At 41.5% G+C, this 12,763-nt stretch overlaps 1 long non-coding RNA gene across 1 annotated transcript; it reads right to left on the reverse strand.

Annotated features, from left to right (window-relative positions):
- Nucleotides 1-8,780, reverse strand: LOC145877567 (uncharacterized). Its single transcript, XR_014391882.1, has 2 exons — nucleotides 7,835-8,780; nucleotides 1-6,610 (listed from the first exon to the last, which is right to left on the reverse strand). It is a non-coding gene; the product is annotated as an uncharacterized LOC145877567 (long non-coding RNA).
- Between the last annotated feature and the right edge of the window lie 3,983 nt (nucleotides 8,781-12,763).

Consider the following 12,763-nt stretch of genomic DNA (forward strand, 5'->3'; position numbering starts at 1 on the left):
TACATATCAAATCAAGATATATTGTTTTCATTATGTTTTTTACAAATGTTATAATTTTTCTTATACTTTGACATTACAGAGTATTTTGTGTAGATCGTTGACAAACAATGGCAATTAAATCCATTTGAATCCCACCTTTTCAACATCAAAATGTGAAACAAGTCAAAGGGTGTATATACTTTCTGAAGGCACTGTATGTACCATCTTATATTCCTCCCAATCAAGGTCCTACCACCTCTACATAACTCTGATCAGGTAAATAAAATCACTAACCTAAAGTCTTCACATTTCTACTGGGTCCTTTATGTACTCCACTTCAAATTGTACAGTCGTGGCCAAAAGTTTTGAGAATGACACAAATATTAAGTCTGCTGCCTCAGTTTGTATGATGGCAATTTGCATATACTCCAGAATGTTATGAAGAGTGATCAGATGAATTGCAAAGTCCCGCTTTGCCATGCAAATGAACTGAATCCCCCAAAAACATTTCCACTGCATTTCAGCCCTGCCACAAAAGGACCAGATGGCATCATGTCAGTGATTCTCTCGTTAACACAGGTGTGAGTGTTGACGAGGACAAGGCTGGAGATCACTCTGTCATGCTGATTGATTTCGAAAAACAGACTGGAAGTATCAAAAGGTTGGGTGGTGCTTGGAATCATTGTTTTTCCTCTGTCAACCATGGTTACCTGCAAGGAAACACGTGCCATCATCATTGCTTTGCACAAAAAGGGCTTCACAGGCAAGGATATTGTTGCCAGTAAGATTGCACCTAAATCCACCATTTATCGGATCGTCAACAACTTCAAGGAGAGCGGTTCAATTGTTGTGAAGAAGGCTTCAGGGCGCCCAAGAAAGTCCAGCGAGCGCCAGGACCATCTCCTAAAGTTGATTCAGCTGCGGGATCGGGGCACCACCAGTACAGAGCTTGCTCAGGAATGGCAGCAGGCAGGTGTGAGTGCATCTGCACGCACAGTGAGGCGATGAATTTTGGAGGATGGTCTGGTGTCAAGAAGGGCAGCAAAGAAGCCACTTCTCTTCAGGAAAAACATCAGGGACAGACTGATATTCTGCAAAAGGTACAGGGATTGGACTGCTGAGGACTGGGGTAAAGTCATTTTCTCTGATGAATCCCCTTTCCGATTGTTTGGGCATCTGGAAAAAAGCTTGTCCGGAGAAGACAAGGTGAGCGCTACCATCAGTCCTGTGCCATGCCAACAGTAAAGCCTCCTGAGACCATTCATGCGTGGGGTTGCTTCTCAGCCAAGGGAGTGGGCTCACTCACAATTTTGCCTAAGAACACAGCCATGAATAAAGAATGGTATCAAATTTCAAATCAAATCAAATCAAATTTATTTTTATATAGCCCTTCGTACATCAGCTGATATTCTCAAAGTGCTGTACAGAAACACAGCCTAAAACCCCAAACAGCAAGCAAAGCATGTGAAAGAAGCACGGTGGCTAGGAAAAACTCCCTAGGAAAAACTCCCTAGAAAGGCCAAAAACCTAGGAAGAAACCTAGAGAGGAACCAGGCTATGAGGGGTGGCCAGTCCTCTTCTGGCTGTGCAGGGTGGATATTATAACAGAACATGGTCAAAATGTTAAAATGTTAAAATGTTCATAAATGACCAGCATGGTCAAATAATAATAATCATAGTAGTTGTCGAGGGTGCAACAAGCACGTCCGGTGAACAGGTCAGGGTTCCATAGCCGCAGGCAGAACAGTTGAAACTGGAGCAGCAGCACGGCCAGGTGGACTGGGGACAGCAAGGAGTCATCATACCAGGTAGTCCTGAGGCATGGTCCTAGGGCTCAGGTCCTCCGAGAGAAAGACAGAAAGAGAGAATTAGAGAGAGCATATTTAAATACACACAGGACACCGGATAAGACAAGAGAAATACTCCAGATGTAACAGACTGACCCTAGCCCCCCGACACATAAACTACTGCAGCATAAATACTGGAGGCTGAGACAGGAGGGATCAGAAGACACTGTGGCCCCATCCGATGATACCCCCGGACAGGGCCAAACAGGCAGGATATAACCCCACCCACTTTGCCAAAGCACAGCCCCCACACCACTAGAGGGATGTCTCCAACCACCAACTTACCGTCCTAAGACAAGGCCGAGTATAGCCCACAACGATCTCCGCCATGGCACAACCCAAGGGGGGGGGGCGCCAACCCAGACAGGAAGACCACGTCAGTGACTCAACCCACTCAAGTGACGCACCCCTCCCATGGACGGCATGGAAGAACACCAGTAGGCCAGTGACTCAGCCCCTGTAAAAGGGTTAGAGGCAGAGAATCCCAGTGGAAAGAGGGGAACCGGCAAGGCAGAGACAGCAAGGGCGGTTCGTTGCTCCAGCCTTTCCGTTCACCTTCACACTCCTGGGCCAGACTATACTTAATCATAGGACCTACTGAAGAGATAAGTCTTCAGTAAAGACTTAAAGGTTGAGACTGAGTCTGCGTCTCTCACATTGGTAGGCAGACCATTCCATAAAAATGGAGCTCTATAGGAGAAAGCCCTACCTCCAGCCGTTTGCTTAGAAATTCTAGGGACAATTAGGAGGCCTGCGTCTTGTGACCGTAGCGTACGTGTAGGTATGTACGGCAGGACCAAATCGGAAAGATAGGTAGGAGCAAGCCCATGTAATGCTTTGTAGGTTAGCAGTAAAACCTTGAAATCAGCCCTTGCCTTAACAGGAAGCCAGTGTAGGGAGGCTAACACTGGAGTAATATGATCAAATTTTTTGGTTCTAGTCAGGATTCTAGCAGCCGTATTTAGCACTAACTGAAGTTTATTTAGTGCTTTATCCGGGTAGCCGGAAAGTAGAGCATTGCAGTAGTCCAGCCTAGAAGTAACAAAAGCATGGATTAATTTTTCTGCGTCATTTTTGGACAGAAAATTTCTGATTTTTGCAATGTTACGTAGATGGAAAAAAGCTGTCCTTGAAACAGTCTTGATATGTTCTTCAAAAGAGAGATCAGGGTCCAGAGTAACGCCGAGGTCCTTCACAGTTTTATTTGAGACGACTGTACAACCATCCAGATTAATTGTCAGATTCAACAGAAGATCTCTTTGTTTCTTGGGACCTAGAACAAGCATCTCTGTTTTGTCCGAGTTTAAAAGTAGAAAGTTTGCAGCCATCCACTTCTTTATGTCTGAAACACAGGCTTCTAGCGAGGGCAATTTTGGGGCTTCACCATGTTTCATTGAAATGTACAGCTGTGTGTCGTCCGCATAGCAGTGAAATTTAACATTATGTTTTCGATTGACATCCCCAAGAGGTAAAATATATAGTGAAAACAATAGTGGTCCTAAAACGGAACCTTGAGGAACACCGAAATTTACAATTGATTTGTCAGAGGACAAACCATTCACAGAGACAAACTGATATCTTTCCGACAGATAAGATCTAAACCAGGCCAGAACTTGTCCATGTAGACCAATTTGGGTTTCCAATCTCTCCAAAAGAATGTGGTGATCGATGGTATCAAAAGCGGCACTAAGATCTAGGAGCACGAGGACAGATGCAGAGCCTCGGTCTGACGTCATTAAAAGGTCATTTACCACCTTCACAAGTGCAGTCTCAGTGCTATGATGGGGTCTAAAACCAGACTGAAGCGTTTCGTATACATTGTTTGTCTTCAGGAAGGCAGTCAGTTGCTGTGCAACAGCTTTTTCTAAAATTTTGGAGAGGAATGGAAGATTCGATATAGGCCGATAGTTTTTTATAATTTCTGGATCAAGATTCGGCTTTTTCAAGAGAGGCTTTATTACTGCCACTTTTAGTGAGCTTGGTACACATCCGGTGGATAGAGAGCCGTTTATTATGTTCAACATAGGAGGGCCAAGCACAGGAAGCAGCTCTTTCAGTAGTTTAGTTGGAATAGGGTCCAGTATGCAGCTTGAGGGTTTGGAGGCCATGATTATTTTCATCATTGCGTCAAGAGATATAGTACTAAAACACTTTAGTATCTCCCTTGATCCTAGGTCCTGGCAGAGTTGTGCAGACTCAGGACAATGGAGCTTTGGAGAAATACCCAGATTTAAAGAGGAGTCTGTAATTTGCTTTCTAATGATCATGATCTTTTCCTCAAAGAAGTTCATAAATTTATTACTGCTGAAGTGAAAGCCATCCTCCATTTGCGAAGGCTGCTTTTTAGTTAGCTTTGCGACAGTATCAAAAAGAAATTTCGGATTGTTCTTATTTTCCTCAATTAAGTTGGAAAAATAGGATGATCGAGCAGCAGTAAGGGCTCTTCGATACTGCACGGTACTGTCTTTCCAAGCTAGTCGGAAGACTTCCAGTTTGGTGTGGCGCCATTTCCGTTCCAATTTTCTGGAAGCTTGCTTCAGAGCTCGTGTATTTTCTGTATACCAGGGAGCTAGTTTCTTATGACAGATGTTTTTAGTTTTTAGGGGTGCAACTGCATCTAGGGTATTGCGCAAGGTTAAATTGAGTTCCTCGGTTAGGTGGTTAACTGATTTTTGTCCTCTGACGTCCTTGGGTAGGCAGAGGCAGTCTGGAAGGGCATCAAGGAATCTTTGGGTTGTCTGAGAATTTATAGCACGACTTTTAATGCTCCTTGGTTGGGGTCTGAGCAGATTATTTGTTGCAATTGCAAACGTAATAAAATGGTGGTCCGATAGTCCAGGATTATGAGGAAAAACATTTAGATCCACAACATTTATTCCATGGGACAAAACTAGGTCCAGAGTATGACTGTGGCAGTGAGTAGGTCCAGAGACATGTTGGACAAAACCCACTGAGTCGATGATGGCTCCGAAAGCCTTTTGGAGTGGGTCTGTGGACTTTTCCATGTGAATGTTAAAGTCACCAAAAATTAGAATATTATCTGCTATGACTACAAGATCCGATAGGAATTCAGGGTACCAACACATCCTCCGAGAACAACTTCTCCCAACCATCCAGGAACAGTTTGGTGACGAACAATGCATTTTCCAGCATGATGGAGCACCTTGCCATAAGGCAAAAGTGATAACTAAGTGGCTCAGGGAACAAAACATCGATATTTTGGGTCCATGGCCAGGAAACTCCCCAGACCTTAATCCCATTGAGAAGTTGTCGTCAATACTCAAGAGGCGGGTGGACAAACAAAAACCACAAATTCTGAAAACCTCCAAGCATTGATTATGCAAGAATGGGCTGCCATCAGTCAGGATGTGGCCCAGAAGTTAATTGACAGCATGCCAGGGCGGATTGCAGAGGTCTTGAAAAAGAAGGGTCAACACAGCAAATATTGACTCTTTGCATCAACTTCATGTAATTGTCAATAAAAGCCTTGGACACTTATGAAATGCTTGTAATTATACGTCAATAATCCATAGTAACATGTGACAAAAATATCTAAAGACACTGACGCAGAAAACTTTGTGGAAATTAATATTTGTGTCATTCTCAAAACTTTTGGCCACGACTGTACTCAAGTGTTTGCACACACGTTATGGTCACACTGTGTGTGTGTGACCATGACTACAGGGTCATATCAGAGAGAGGGAGGTGACGGGAGAGCCCCATCTCTGCCCAAAATCTGTCCACGTTAAGCAGATCCTTCGTTTTTGTATGGGAGGCAATGAGAGAGTGTCGAATTCAGTCAAGGTTAACATGAATTACTATTTTGATATGTGTGGCTTATTTGATTTAATAGAAGTTTCGTAATACTTAGGTTGTTACGAGTATACTGATAAGTGGGATGCACGTGACATCCTGTCAACTTTGAGAAAAAACACTTGATATTGGAGTTGTATCTATTGAATTTCGAGATGTTCAATACATATTCATGAGGCTGGCATAGCATCTCACTCCATTGAATACAGGTGGTTGATGTCAACACCACTCTTCGAGCATTTAAAAATTACTCAAATAATGAGATGTATACACCAATCCAAAGAGAGGAATAAGCGGAGCTTGACACTCAGCCGTTCCTCTCTGTGGATGACAAATCTCCTTGTTACTGCAAAGACATAAGCATAACGTCATTATATCCATATCTCTGGTCATATGCACCAATTAAAGCTTCAGAGATATTGGGATCGTTTGAGCTGTAAGGCTGATGCAACCGACTGCAGATGAATGTCAAGGAGTGAAGTCTGGGGAGGTGTATCTGCAACTGCCGAAAGTCGGACACTAGTGTGGTTTTCCAACAGCAAGGCTCAGTGCAACATGGCAGTGTTGCCATTGTTTATTTTTGTAATGTCTAAATCAGCATTTTTCTAACACTCAAATCGCACACTTAAACTGCAAATATATACAGTACTAGTCAAATGTTTGGACACACCTACCCATTCATAGGTTTTTCTTAATCTTTTGCTATTTTCTAACATTGTAGAACAATAGTGAAGACATCAAAACTATGAAATAACACATATGCAATAATGTAGTAGCCAAAAAAGTGTTCAACAAATTAGCCAGCCTTTGCCTTGATGACAGCTTTCCACACTCTTGGCATGCGCTCAACCAGCTTCACCTGGAATGCTTTTCCAACAGTCTTGAAGGAGTTCCCACGTATGCTGAGCACTTGTTGGCTGCTTTTCCATCACTCTGCGGTCCAACTCCAACTCATGTTTTGGGTCATTGTCCTGTTGAAAAACAAATGATAGTCCCACTAAGCGCAACCAGATGGGATGGCGTATCGCTGAAGAATGCTAAGGTAGCCATGCTGGTTAAGTGTGCCTTGAATTCTAAATAAATCACAGACAGTGTCACCAGCCCCACACCATCACACCTCCTCCTTCATGCTTCACGGTGGGAACTACACATGTGGAAATCATCCGTTGACCTACTCTGTGTCTCATAAAGACACGGAGGTTGGAACCAAAAATCTCGAATTTGGAATCATCAGACCAAAGGACATATTTCCACCGGTCTAATGTCCTTTGCTCGTGTTTCCCAAGAAAGTCTCTTCTTATTATTGGTGTCCTTTAGTAGTGGTTTCTTTGCAGAAATTCAACCACGAAGGCCTGATTCACACAGTCTCCTCTGAACAGTTGATGTTGAGTTGTGTCTGTTACTTGAACTCTGTGAAGAATTTATTTGGGCTGCAATTTGAGGCTGGTAACTCTAATGAACTTATCCTCTGCAGCAGAGGTAACTATGGGTCTTCCTTTTCTGTGACAGTCCTCATGAGAGCCAGTTTCATCATAACGCTTGATGGTTTTTCGACTGCATTTGAAGAAACTTTCAAAGTTCTTGAAATTTTCCAGATTGACTGACCTTCATGTCTTAAAGTAATGATGGACTGTCATTTCTTTTTTCAATTATTTATAGTTTTACTTTTGATACTTAAGTGTATTTGAAACCAAATACTTTTAGACTTTTACTCAAGTAGAATTTTACATTTTCTATTAAGGTATCTTTACTTTTACTCAGTTGGGTACTTTATCCACCACTGGCGCTGAGCGACTAGTATGGGAGGACTGTAGCTCCGACGTCACATAAAATGTTTTTTCTTTTTTTCTGCTGCTCAACTCCAACGTAAATCGTGGAGTTGAGTTTAATCGGTTACTAGCTACTATACATAGCTAGCTAGCTAAGCAAACAAGCAAAAGATTAGCAATTTATTTTACTTTTTGCAGGTCAGCTAAAGCTAGCAGCAAGCCAGTGGTAACCTTTTCACTATAAACAGAACAATATCAAATATTGTTTAGAAACTCTGTGACGATATGCTCGAATTAAACTTGGTAACGTTAGCAAGCTGGCTATTCTACCAAGAGAAGTAGCAATGTGAATGTGTGGCCGGCGAATAGCTAGCTAGCTAGCTAGCTAGCTAGCTAACGAAAGTGAACCAAGTTGACTCCACTCACATTTCCACAGCAACTGGCCATCCTCACACAATATGAGCCCTACACCACTTCGGGCAGTGTTCTATCCAGCTGGCCGTACACTGCAGACAGGGCAAGACCATTTGCCACAAGCACAATGAGTCTCAGCTTCCCCATTCCACCATGCCAAACACCATTGCCAGTGTGTCGAAGCCAGATAAAAGACAGTGTGGCTCAACATAAGACCATGTAGAACCACCATAAAATAAATATGGATATTTTCTATCAATCTTCAAAACTTGGCTGCCTTTATGGATTCACAGAACATATTTATATAAGCTGTACAGGGCTATGTAGCATGAAACAGATGTTAGACATTCAGATGTCCAAATCATGTTGATTTGTCAAATTCTAAAATACAAGGGAGTGTGCACTATTTAATGCCAACTCAAAAAGAGAACTGGGTATTCAACAAGAATGTTATACGGTAAAAGTAACATAGAAAACCAAATACAGTATGAACAGTTTTTACCTTGTCAGTTCAGGGTGTCTGAGTGTGTCTCAGGTATATTAGTGCAGAGAACTGTAGCTAAGGATTGTTACACCAGATAATGTGATTTGTGATTTAACCAAACATGTTTGGTATCCGTTACTGGGAATTATAGGATAGGTAATTAGAGCATTTTTGACCAACCTTAGCTTGACGATAGTTGTACAACTGATTGCATTCAACTGAAATGTGTCTTCCGCATTTAACCCAACCCTTCTGAATCAGAGAGGTGCGGGGGGCTGTGATAATCGTCATCCACGTCTTCGGCACCCGGTGCCTTGCTCAGGGGCAGAACAACAGATTTTTACCTTGTCAGCTCGGGGATTCGATCCAGAAACCTTTCGGTTACTGGGATTCGATCCAACAACCTTTCGGTCACTAGGCTACCTGCCGCCCTATGCCATCTTCGTCCTCGATTCGTGGAAACAGAAGTCTTATAAAATGTCAGTGTCCAGTTGCAGGGGTTCTGTTTGAATTTAGAAAATGCTCAGTTATTAAAATAAATAAAACATTTTGCTTCATGTGTACACCGCCATCTTGTCTATTTCAAGTAGTCTCTTATTGATCGAGACAGGTGAGTGTGAACCCCAAATGATGACAGACACCGAACTCGATTCATTGACCATCTATAACCAAGTTTCATCTGGTTTATACCAAGGATTATGGATATATTGACAAGATGCATGTCTCTCCGCCCTAACAATGGGAGTCGTTGTCCACAAAGCGAGCCGGCTGGCTGTCTAGCTCCCGCCTATCATTTCTTTGGATTGGTGGATGCATCTCATTATTGTAATCCTTTAAATATTCAATGAGGATTGTTGACATCAACATCCTGTATTCAATGGAGAGAGATGCTATGCTACTAGCCTCATGCCATGAATATGCATAGCCATCTCGACACAACTCTTATATAAAGTATTTTTTTTCAAAGTTGCCTGGATGTCACGTCCTACTTATATCAGTACACTCGTAACAATTTAAGCATTATGAAACTTCTATTCGATAAAATAAACCTCATGTAGCAAATAAGCCATACGTTTTTTGTTGTTGACCAAATGTAACACTTGACCTCCATATAAAACTCCTTGCTTGGTGGGCAAAACAAAGAAAAAAACACCACCTGCTGGAAGGAGACAGATTTTCCGCCAAATTGGCCATCTCAATTAATTCAATTCAGTATACTTTATTGACATGGAAAGTGAACACTTACAGTGTCAAAGTAAACATATAGCGACAATGGTCAAAGACAGGAATATACTGGACTATTTATAATAAAGCAATAATAATGATAGTGATAATCATACTAAGAGCAATTACAACAACAAAAATGAATAAAGAATAGGCAGATATGAATAATCACACTATACTTCTGACTGGTTGTCCCTCAGGTTGTGGCAGGAGGCCACAAATGTGGCTGCTAAAAGACAGAATAAATTTTTTTCACCAAGTATGTAGTTGTGTCTTTATCATTTAGATTTTCAAATCCTTCTTATTGTTTTAAAATAATTGGGAAGAATGTACATCTTATGTCAGTATATCTGTCAAGGTTTGAAAGAAAATGCAGCACTGTCTCCATCTCTTCCTGCGGGCAGAATGAGCACAGCCTGTCCTCTCTGGGCAGCCAGGTTTGCCTGTGATAACCGGTGTCTATGGCCAGGCTGTGCTCTCAGTCTGTACATAGTGTTTTCCTCAGTTTTCTATCAGTCACAGTGGTCAGATAGTACACAGTGGCAGACTATCTGTTTAGAGACAAATAGCATTGAAGTTTACTTCAATTTTTTTGTGGTTTCTTTCCAATAGGTGATATTTTTGCTTTGTGATCATTTGGATGGGACAGATTTTCTATGTGCTGTCCTGAGGCTAGTAGTTAGAGAATTGAGCCTCAGAACCAGCTAGCTGAGGGCTCTTCTTTATGGTCAACTCTTGGCACTTGAGAATTTTGTAAATGGTAGGAGTGGGGGTCACTTGTTTTTAAATGATTATAACATTTGGTGGCTATTTTTGGGGATATTAATGAATCAGAAGAGGGAATTTGCCTAATTCTGCCCTGCATGCGTTGTTTTGAGTTTCTCTGCAGTCTGAGGATGTGCTTACAGAATTCCGCATATAGGCTTTCAATTTGGTGTTTGTTCCTTTTGTCAAATTCTTGTTTTGTAAGCGGACCACACACACACTTCACTGCCATAGTGCAATTGGTTCTCTTATTGATTTGAATATTTTGAGTCAGATCCTAATTGGTATGTCTAATTTGATAGATATTTGAATGGCATAGAAAGCCCTCCTTGCTTTGTCTTTCAGTTCATTCACGGCCAGGTTGAAGTTCCCTGTAGAGCTGATTATTTTTGTTCCAAAAATGTGTAGGTGTGTGTGTTCTATAGACGTGAAGCGCAGTAAAACTGTTATTTTTGAGATTGACTGTCAGGGCCCAGGTCTGCCAGAACTGTTGCAGATCATCTATTTGTTGCTGTAACCCCTCTTCTGTGGGGGACAGCAGCACCAGGCCATCTGCATACAGGAGGCATTTTATTTTGGCGTCATTTAGAGTGAGACCGTGGGCTGTTGATTCTTCTAGTGTTTTTGCCAATCCGTTCATGTATACAGTACCAGTCAAACGTTTGGACACACCTACTCATTCCAAGGTTTTTCTTTATTTATACTATTTTCTATATTGTAGAATAATAGTGAAGACATCAACACTAGGAAATAACACACATGGAATCATGTAAAACCCACAAAAGTGTTAAAAAAATGAAAATATATTTTATATTTGAGATTCTTCAAAGTAGCCACCCTTTGCCTTGACAGCTTTGCACACTCTTGACATTCTCTTAACCAGCTTCATGAGGTAGTCACCCTGGAATGAGCCAATCAATTGTGTTGTGACAAGGTAGGGGTGGTATACAGAAGAGCCCTATTTGGTAAAATACCAAGTCCATATTCTGGCAAGAACAGCTCAAATAAGCAAAGAGAAATTACAGTCCATCATTACTTTTAGGCATGAAGGTCAGTCAATCCGGAAAATGTCAAGAACTATGAAATCAAGTGCAGTTGCAAAAACCATTGAGTGCTATGATAAAACTGGCTCTCATGAGGACCACCACAGGAAAGGAAGACCCAGAGTTACCTCTGCTGCAGAGGATAAGTTCATTAGAGAGTTACCAGCCTCAGAAATTGCAGCCCAAATAAATGTAAGAGTTCAAGTAAGAGACACATCTCTTTGTGAGACGCAGAATAGGTGAACGGATGATCTCTGGATGTGTGGTTCCCACCGTGAAGCATGGAGGTTTGATGGTGTGGGGGTGCTTTGCTGGTGACACTGTCTGTGATTTATTTAGAATTCAAGGCACACTTAACCAGCATGGCTACCACAGCATTCTGCAGCAATACGCCATCCCATCTGGTGGGTTATTATGGTGGCCTCCATAATAACCCAACCTCAACCCAATTGAGATGGTTTGGGATGAGTTGGACCGCAGAGTGAATGAAAAGCAGCCAACAAGTGTTCAGCATGTGGGAACTCCTTCAAGATGGTTGGAAAAGCATTCCAGGTGAAGCTGGTTGAGAGAATGCCAAGAGTGAGCAAAGATGTCATCATGACGGTGTGGCTACTTTGAAGAATCTAAAATATATTTAGATTTGTTTAATACTTGTCGTTACATGATTCCATATGTTATTTCATAGTTTTGATATCTTCACTATTATTCTACAATGTAGAAAATAGTAAAAATAAAGAAAAACCCTTGAATGAGTAGGTGTGTCCAAACTTTTGACTGGTACTGTACGTTAAATAGACTTGAGCTCAAGTTTTTCCTGTTTCACAGTGTGCCCTTGGGGAAATAAATGTGTGTTTACTTCCAATTTGACTGCATTATTTCTATACATTGATTTGATGACATTTATTTTTCCACCTATACAACTTTCAATTCATTTGCAAAAATGCCTTAATGACAAATTGAAAAGGCTTTTTGTAAATCCACAAAGCAGGAGAAATATTTCGTTTTGATTCACGTTTATCAATTAGGGTGTGTAGGGTGTAAATGTGACCTGATGTTTGATAATTTGGTAGGAATCCAATTTGACTTATGCTCAGGACATTGTGTTCACTGAGAAAGTGTAGTAATCTGTTGTTCATGATAGCACAGAATATTTTCCCCAGGTTGCTGTTCACACAAATGCCACAGTAATAGTTTGGATCAAATGTCTCAATTTAAAAAAATTATTGTTATTAGTCCTTGGTTGTAGATGTCAAGGAAATAGCCTACACTCACAACTATATATGTATTTTTTGTACTTTTTAGCCCCTTTCTCTCACCACTTTTGTGATATCAAATTGGTAGTTACAGTCTTGTCCCATCACTGCAACTCCCGTACGGACTCGGGAGAGGCGAAGGTCGAGAGCTATTGCATCCTCCGAAACACGA

This window comes from Salmo salar, chromosome 03 (genome assembly GCF_965601325.2).
Source record: "Salmo salar chromosome 03, fSalSal1, whole genome shotgun sequence".
NCBI classification, from domain to species: Eukaryota; Metazoa; Chordata; class Actinopteri; order Salmoniformes; family Salmonidae; genus Salmo; species Salmo salar.